The 9,834-nt window shown below is 38.5% G+C and overlaps 1 long non-coding RNA gene across 1 annotated transcript; it reads right to left on the bottom strand.

Annotated features, from left to right (window-relative positions):
- Positions 1 to 213: 213 nt before the first annotated feature.
- LOC130193302 (uncharacterized) lies at positions 214 to 9,450 on the bottom strand. Its single transcript, XR_008831540.1, has 3 exons — positions 9,093 to 9,450; positions 7,665 to 7,857; positions 214 to 661 (listed from the first exon to the last, which is right to left on the bottom strand). It is a non-coding gene; the product is annotated as an uncharacterized LOC130193302 (long non-coding RNA).
- Between the last annotated feature and the right edge of the window lie 384 nt (positions 9,451 to 9,834).

Here is a 9,834-nt window from a genome sequence, read left to right as displayed (position 1 = left end):
CTCTGGTCTTTGTGAAAAAGTAGCGTACGTCTTTGGGAGATTTAAACAATGGAAACAAGATGTGGCTTTTTTACTGAATAGATGAATTGTCTCCAGATGGCTCAAACCGTGAGCGCTTGTTTTAGTCGGCTGCCTCTGTCCAAGGTGCTGACACACGCTCGCCTTAATCAACTGTTTTAACACGGTAAATAATAACACATCATCATATTTCTTATAACATATTAGTTTTATTGAGTAAGAAGCAAAACATATCAATCCACTCGACTTAAAATTCTCAAATGCCGCATGTTCTCCTTGTGTGAAAGAAGAAAACAGCAGCCCTTCAGTTCTGATATGCTAGATACTAATACAATCACGATAAAGCCAAAAGGTATATATTATTTTGAGAGAACAGGATCATAAATCAAGCATCATATTTGAGTCAACATCTATCCATATTTTAAATCCATTTTAAAGAAATGATTCTCAAAAAGCAAATAAATAACAGTCAGGGATATTATATTTACAGTGTTTTCTGTTTCAGAATCAGAACTCATTAAAAACTGCTGTTTCATGTACACTTTTGTAAATTTAATGGTAGACCATTTCTATATATGAAGTATGGCAAAAGTTAGATGAAGATCCTCCACAGGACGGCGGCATTAGCGCCATGGGTCCTTTTCTAAAAACGACAAAAACATTTAAAAAATCAGAATCAGCTTTATTATTCAACTTTTGATGTGCAGGTATAATCAGATGACGTGATGTCCACTCTGAACATGTCCACTCTGAACATGTCCACTCTGAACATGTCCACTCTGAACATGTCCACTCTGAACATGTCCACTCTGAACATGTCCACTTTACTCAAACTGGTTGCATCATCTCACACATGCTCGCTCTTGTCTTAGAAGCTCGGGCGGGAGCTTGATGTGAGATCAGCCCTGCAGCCATGCCGCTGCCATATTCACCAAATTATATATAAAGAGGTTCCAGGACAATTTAATCCCACTGGGAGACATGGTAAGACCTTTTCTTTGCCAATTTTCACCCTCTCTCTTATTCAAACCTCCTTTTTTTTCTCGCAGCTCCACAATGCAGGATTGTGCTTTCTTTTTTTTCCGTGTTCTCTCATATCTTTTCTCAGTATGGCCCCTCAGACAGCATGCAGTTTATGCAAATCATAGCCTTTCATGCTCAAAGTTGAATGAGACCTCAACTAAATCTCCCTCCCCCGACACACACACACACACACACACTCGTCTTCACCATCATTTCTTTTTATGTCAGTTTTTGTTTTTCTAATTTGAAATCCTTCAATTGATTGCTTTGGCTCTAAGATGAGAGGAAGATGAAGACGTGTGCATGTGAGGAAGGTGGCTTGCCGTGTAGGTGAAGAGTGATGTTAGATGGTGGATGGATGGAGACAACAGTTAGAAGTTGGTTGTGGATGAAGAGAGAGAGAGAGAGAGAGAGAGCAGTGCAGAGCTAGAGGATGATGAATGTGAAATTATTGGTGTTCCCAGAGTCTGGTGGTGTTTAAAAAACATGGGGGGGGGGGCAAGTGCCCAGCTGTTGGGAGGGACCTGAGTCTCTCTCTCTCTCTCTCTGTCTCTCTCCCTCTCTCTCTGACAGGCTGTCCTTTTCACCAGTGCATAGCCGTGCTGTCCAGCCCGCTGCCATAACAACGCCACAGGCCCTCTGTCATAGTAACCTCACAGACAGTCACTGCAGAGCACAGGGGCAGAAGGAGGAGGGAGGAGGGAGGAGGGAGGAGGGAGGAGGGAGGAACGACAGAAGTGAATGAAACGTCGAGACATTTCCACCCCTGTGAACTTGAACTTGACTGACAGTCTGAACGACTGGCGGGGCAGAATGGAAATCCATTCCTAAGAGATTTTCCTATCGTGATTTAGTTCCCACAATACTTGTATATGTTGTGAAATGTTAAAATATCTGCTGTATATATGAATTTTTAAAAATCTGTTATGACTAAATAATATGTATAGCTTTAAAAAAATAATTTAATTAATATTAGGTATGATGCAGTAAAGTTTCAGGAAAAGGCTCGAGTGGACTATAGGTACATTTATTTTGGTCAAATATACAAAATGTAAAAGTTTTATTTTAATTGCATCTTTATAAATTGTCTGGTTATATAGTGAAATAAGAAATAATATAAATGTTATAAAACAATAAAAACAATGTATATTAATTGGAAAGAATGAAAATATTAACAGGAAGAATGAAAACAATGTATTGTTTCTGCTTACATTATCACATATTGCTGTAGTTATAAAACCATATTTGTACTTAGAAAATATCATTACTAGTATTTCTTCACAAAAACATTATCTTTTAATTCCTTCAATTATCTTCAGATACAGTTGAGATTAGGACTGTGGGAAGCTGCAGCTCATTAATAATGTACATAATATGTTCGACATCCAGCGTTTATGTCTATCTACCCGCCTCGGGGTCGGCGTGACGTGCTTGTTTGCTCCAGCCGAAAGCCGATGAATGGCGACTGGTCCTCATTGGGGGTCTTAGCTACTCAGACCCACTCGACCATGGGAAAAGAGGGAACTGTAAAAGATCCCCTGTCGCTGTTACAAAGCCAAGAACAAGCCATAGCAGGGTAATCACGTTTATCCCCAGATTAAGACGGGATCGCAGCTGTGGTATCCATGTGGGGGGAAAGGGGGCTGCGGGGAGACATATACACCATCCTGCCTTCTGGAGACCTCACAGCCGTTCAGGACCCAGGCTCAGGTACTGAGATATGAGGCTGTTTGGGTCATATTCTGTGAAACTATGGCTTTGTTCTGGTGAGAGCGAAGTCTCCCAACAGAAAACTAAACGTCTCCTACTAAGGATGAGAGCTGCAATGAAAGCATCTCTCTTACTCCTGTTTAAGTCTACAGTCTGATCTATATCGTCTCTTTCTGAGCCAAAGTGACCGAGGCAATTATTGAGTATTTTATAGTTTATTTCCTCTTTCATACAAATGCTAATGGATAAAAAGCTTGTATAATACACTTATGAGTGTACTTTAATAAAAATATCCATTTAGTGTATTTTAACCTTTAGGTCGAATCCCTTTGATTTCAGAGTATACTGTTGTTATGGTCTTTATAGTTTGTTTTATTTTAATTTAATTGTATTATCTTCTAATGTCCAGGTTCCATGGATACAATTATTGTATTTTGTTTTGTTTTTCTTACTTTTTGGTTTTGAACCAGCTGTCTTGCGTGAGTTTCCTATGATTTGTTGTTTTTGAGATTTCATATTCGCCAACCAGTGGCAACATGTGACACCTTATCCTGTTTCATTACCATTAGATCCGGCATGAGACCACACACCGATACACTGGCGGCGAGAGAGTCACTCGCAGACATAAAGAGGCAAGAAGACAATGAGTAACTTTTCCAGGAGACACTCTCATGGCTGCGGTGCTAATGCAGACATCTGCACTGTCTGGTCCAACGCCATGTTCCCTCCTCACTGCCCGGGCTTTACTGCAGCGCCCTTTCACACATACAACGTTGGGCAAAAGAAGTGGAGGACCTTTGTCAAGTGCTCCTTTCACAAAGCAGCAATTGTGTAGCGAAGCTCGGCTCAGAATGATAATGTGGACGCTGGCTGGTGTTTACCAACAGGTCTCTTGCAGCTGCAGCACCAACGTCTGAGAGGGCTGCACTGTGTGTGCATCAGGGGAATTATTATGTATTTTGCACATGTACTGGTGCATATGACCTGTGTGTCATTTATTTTTTAACTTATTTATTAATAGCTTATAAATCATTTTCAGTAAGTTCCTCAATTGTATGAAAAAATTATATTTATTATTATTATAGACATCAGTACTTGTGAATTGATGCACAAGTAACTGATACATGTCCACATATAAAAATGTTTGAATAAACCCAATTTTTTTTAAACAAACTAATAAGGTTGATGTGCTGATTATCACATGTGCTGTTGGTAGTCACACAGTCTTTTGCTCTCAGCTCACATTATCACCCCGCGTCACACCTGCCCCTCCCCCAACATGCTTGTCTAATAAAGGAACAGTCACCCTTTTATTTTTCAAGCTGTGGAGAAAAACAGTACTTGTCTTTGTATCAATAAGAAAAAGCTCACGTATATGTTGGGACAACAGGCCAACAGTCGTATATGTCACAATATAAAACTCTGAACAGAACAAAGATGTGATTTTAACTCAATATTCTAAAACACAGCTGAGAATTAACAGTAATTTTGTGCAAAATGTGATTGTTTTCACTCATATAAGGACATTTTAATTTATTTTTACAATTCATAGCAGGAATGCTGCTGACTTTTCTTTGGAAATGTTCAATTTGTTTAACAAATATGGGAAATTGCATTCTACAATCAAAAATGTAGGCCTCGATGGGGACTTTTTTGTAGGCTAATTTCAGTATTTTCAAACTTGAATGACAGTTGTTTAATATGCCTTCAAGTCCTCCCCAAAATAAAAATGTAAAATCTGGCAATTTGAAGACAGCTTTTCAAAAATATTGTCTAAGTGCCTTCAGCTTGTATGTGTTATAGCCCTGGCTGAAGGCTATAGCTGTTTGTGTGTGTTTTTCTATTGGCAATACATTTTTTTCAGTTTTTTAAATGAAGTACCTCTAGCGTTTAAAATATATATTTAAGTTCAGGTTTAAGGGTGAATCATAGATGACTACACAATGCACCTTTATAACACATATGTAATGCCAAGATAATAGACTGTCCATTTTCTTCGACTATAATTTAAATATTCATATTCTCCGTGTCCTCCAGACAGGCACACAGCTGATGGAGGGACGCGCGGAGTGTCGCTGCGCCTTTAAATTCTCTCTCTGCTCCCTCGTTTCTATGCAATTATGTTAATATCGCTTGTCTGGCTGCTATTCATTCTCGGCTGGAGTTGCGTGATTGTTTCCTTTATTTCCCATCGTTGTGAGGCCACTCTTAGTTGTGGGGTTTGGCAGGCCTGTATTATCCCACAGCGAAGGTCTGGCGCAGAGAGCAAGCGCGCGCACGTCTGATAACACGGTCATGTTTGCGGCGCAGTTTCCTGCGTGCGCGTCTCTGTCTCAACAATGCAGATAAAACACACCTGACAGCCGGTGAAATGTCTAGTAACAGTGAATTTGTTGATGATACATATTTAATTGTATAGACCAGAGCAGTGTTTGTAAAGTAGAGGCACGTGGACACATGTTTGAAATGGAGGTTATAAGGAGGGATACATTTGTATTTTTCTCTATTACACATCTTTAATAATCAGCCCTTGTGGTATATAGTATTTTCGGAACAGTCATATGCTAATTTTTTGGCCCCCGTAGTTTGCCTTATTTACCATCATTAATGTTTATTGATTCATTTACGAAAACAAGTAAAACTGCATCTCACCAGTGTTTTACTCATCATCCGCTTTGATGGAGATTGTTGGTGGAAAATATATATTTTCATGTTGATTGTTGGGGCTGTATTAATACCCGTAACACCTACAAAGATAAATGAGAATTGATAGTCTGAATTAATTAAAAGGATCGTATCAAAGCATAATTAGACTAAAAGCCTGTGAATCAAAAAAAAGAAGAAGCTGAGGACAAAGTTTAAAAGAGGGGCCTTATGCAAGGCCTGATAAGGCTTGTTTATCTATATTTTTATAATTATTATCTAATAATTTCTGTAAATGTCAGATAGCAAAATAATAAACACACTACTCAAAAACATTTGAAAACATTAAAGTGTGATTTTACTTATTTTAATGTTTGACTGCATATACCTTTTCCTTTCTATTAAAGAATTTATTAATTAGTCTTTTTTGACATGTGTATGTGTGTCTGGCATGAGGAGGATACAGTCACATTGGATCTGACTGCAGGTTCTGAGCAAAATAACGCATCTCAAATTAGATATCTGTTAATATTTTCAATTTAATTTATTGTTACTTTCTATATCTATGAAACAGTGATTCGTACTTGCAGAATCTGAATCCGATACTTTTTGATAAGAGCATCTATATTTCCTTATCAAAGGTTACATTTGCTCCAGTTTGTTGTTTCTCTAAATGTGTCTCAACTAATTAAACTGAATATTATTTCCCCACTGACATAAGGAACTTTTGCTTTAATGAAATCAAATGTTTGATTGTCTACATCCAAATCACTGGTTGTTCAATCCACTGTTCAGTCACAGTTACATGTACAGTGATTCATTGATTGGCCTTTCATGGGTTCAGTAACATGACCTCATCATACGATGTGTGTCTCTTCTGAGAACACACCAGGACAGGAAGGCTTAAGACGGCGCTGATGAGGGAGCTGACAGCTAACGATGGGCCAATTAAAATGCCTGCTATATGCCACCACAACCATTTTAGAGGCAGCAGGGAGACTCCCTCAAGATGGCTTCCATGTAGACAGCATGATGTTTTGGCAATGGAGGAGGCCGACCTGCACTATCTGACAAGGCCTTTCTTTCTGAGGAAAGAAGATCATCTTTTGAGATTTCCTTTGCATTTCTAACACTTGGTGTAACATTATTGGCAGAATATATCTGCACATCAGTATGTGTCTGCACATCAAGTGATGCCTGAAATTACATTGTTACATTCTGTGTCATTCAAAATACAATTATGACAGTTTGGACACGTTTATTTCAATGCTTAAATGCCAAGGGGTTAGGAAAGCTGTTGTTTTAGTAAAAAAATATGATAAATAGCAAAAGAGGGACAGCTGTTTTGATACAATTATGCAAAGAAATGTAGGATTTAATGCAATTTCAACTGTGAAAATGAAAATATGTTTAATTATGATAGAAGTTAAGTAGATTCAAGTTATGATATCTAAAGCATTTGAGTCTGTCAAAGCAATAGAAGGACTGAGCCAGTTAAGTTGGTTTGATGTATTTCATTGTTTTAATGTTTGTTCAGCAGGCTTTGGGGACAACTCAACAGCAAGAACTACAATGCAAACAAATGGTATCAAAAGTCTGAGTCTAAAGGAAGTGCGGGAAAGGACTTCTGTGTATTCCCTCTAGAAAAGAGATCAGCAAGCAATCATTTGTGTATGATTTGTTTTTAAAAGTATTCATGTTCCCCCTGTGGTCTCAGGAGACAGAAAACATCCTTCAGAAATGTAAATATTAAAGCTTATATGATCAGAAATCTTAATTGTTTCCGGCCTTGCAAATGTAGTTTTTTTTTACATGGATGAATTGGGATTTGAAAGACTTACAAGAAACCAAAAAAATGACATTAAGTGGAATGAGATAATCATTAAATCACAAAGAGGAAAACATGGACATGGGTGTTTAAGAAACTGAAATAATAAGCCAATAATTGCCTATAACTAATACTTCAATATATTTAATTTTCAAATAATCTAACTGGTGCAAATTCTCCAAAAACGAAGTTCGTAACGTCTTAAACAATTTCATAAAGATTCACCAAAGTACTTACAGTTCAAAATCTAAAGATTTTAAATGTGTTATCACATTTGATTAGGAAAAGCGAAGCTGGAAGTGGGAAAACATTGTATCGAAGAATACGTTGGATGAGTGTTTCTTTTGTTTAACTTAATCAACTAAACAGCTGCTGCAGCTCCAAATGTTGGGTTATTTACATTTTCAGATTAAATAACTATACTTAGTGTTTCATAACCCACCTGAAAACACATGATGTCTCCATATCCGTCTTATTTCTGTCCATTAACACATGGAAGCTGAGGGTTTGGAGGACATTCCTACTTTCGGTTATCTAGCTTTATGATGGAGGATTAACACTCATACAGCTAGATAACCAAAGACAGGAACAGGCTCCGTTGTTTCCTGCACAGCAAAAGGAAAGTCGGAAGCTTCCTGGGAACAAAGAAAAGGAGTTAATGTTTGCCTAATTATAGGCTTGATTTAACACTGCAAGGGCTTCAACAGCAATTTGGATTTTAGAAAACCTGAAATATACCTCAACCTTAAAAAGTCTAACTTTTCCTAACCGTTGAAACATATCATAGAAATATATCATTTATTTTAATTTAATTAGATTCAAATGTTGTATCCCTCTATCAGATGGACCACATTGTTTGTCAAATATAGTAGCTATACGGTACACATTGTACACTATATGTAACTGATGACGAGCATTTCTTCAGCTCTTATTGCATTTTAGATTCTTACTTTTAAATAATACAACTTGTATGTCTAGTTTTCCACACTTTTCAAATATTAACAATATTACACTTCACAGCTGTGGACACTTTCAGGGGCCATGGGCCTATACGTGCTTGTGCTTTTAAATTTACTTTTTAGCAATCTCTTCTATTTTCACCCCATATTGCAATACTATTAATTCATATCATGTTATTATGATGCTGTCACTGATGTGGTATTCTGTATTCCCTCCAAATACATTTTGTGACAGTTGAAATAGACCGTAATTCTCAGAATGATCTGCAATTATATTATTCGTACTATAATCTATACCTTAAATCAAAATAACCTCTTGATGAACTCACGCTTTTCTACTCAGTGCGTCTGACGTCAGTCGTTTTAATTGGAGAGTAAATGCACTCACAGCATGCGTCACTTTCTTTGTATATCTAGGAGAAAACTCTCTCACTACTTCAATTATTAAAGACTTATATAAATCAACATATCCAAAAGACAAGATACTGTAGACTGTGTTTAATATGAAAGGCTAATAAAGCTTGCTCAATGGGTTTGAAGAAGCTCTCGGTTCCACCGGAGGGTGTGTGAGTGGCTCTTGAGGCCTGCAGCTTCATTGTTACAATAAGTACATTAATGTCTTTATCAAACTGTTTCTTATAGATTTACTCTTGCGAGATTCTAATGCGTTAAATATAACTGACGTATAAGCCCAGTCTGACTTCATCTTTTGGTTGTGGCTTTGACTATATGAACCTTTTGAAACATAAATATAACAAGGGGTAAATGAATGCAGATTGTCCCTAAAATCCTGCTAAAAAAATATGTCCAATTTGAGGCCGATTCATCTGCATGCTGAGAATGAGACGCGTTATGCAATCAAACATGAATATAGAGAAAATGCACAGGACGGTTGAAGCCAAAAGACTCACTTTCACATAGTCCATGGAGACTAAAACATCCACATGTGGAGACGAGGACGGCCGGGAGCATCGTTTGGGCTCCAGATGTGCAGGACACTTGACTTTGTGTGCAGCCTCGCGCCGACAAACAGGTGAGCGCGTGGATCGGATCGATACATCCCACACACCCTCTGCCGAGGCTGATGGGTTTCGCGGTTGTTGTTGTTTTTTTTGGGGGGGGGGGGGGGGGGAATTCCTCGTTGGATCGTGTGCTAGTATCCGTGATCCGTGCACGAGCCCACTGAGCGCAGCGGGGTGGGACGGGCCGGCCTTTCATCCGCAGTGTGCAGCGAGCGGCTTCCTTCGGTCCGAGAGGTCCTGAGGCTGCGCTGCGTCCTCTGACCGAGCCTCCAGTGATGTGCTCTCACCTCCTCGCTGCCCTTCTCTCTAAATACCACCTCCTCCGTTTGCCGTGACGTCACAATGACGGCAAGTTGCAGATAGACCAATCGCATGTGGTCCCCGTGTGTGTGTTTGACATTCAGATGCAGCTTGCATTGTTTTAACTGCGTGTGGAATAGGAACCAAATAGGAACTGTAGCCCAGTGTAAAAAAATAAATAAAGGTTTCATTCAATTTGTCATTATCAATTTAGCTCAAGTTTGAGTTTGGGTTATTTCCATTAATTACAAAGATATTGTCCTGATGCCTTGGTCAAGAATGTTGTACTGATTGTAATGACCTCTGACACATCGGTGATGTTGGTCTACAA

The sequence above is a fragment of the Pseudoliparis swirei genome, chromosome 4, assembly GCF_029220125.1.
Source record: "Pseudoliparis swirei isolate HS2019 ecotype Mariana Trench chromosome 4, NWPU_hadal_v1, whole genome shotgun sequence".
NCBI classification, from domain to species: Eukaryota; Metazoa; Chordata; class Actinopteri; order Perciformes; family Liparidae; genus Pseudoliparis; species Pseudoliparis swirei.
Note: the sequence above shows the minus strand (reverse complement) of the source record. Positions and strands in the feature narration are given on the sequence as shown.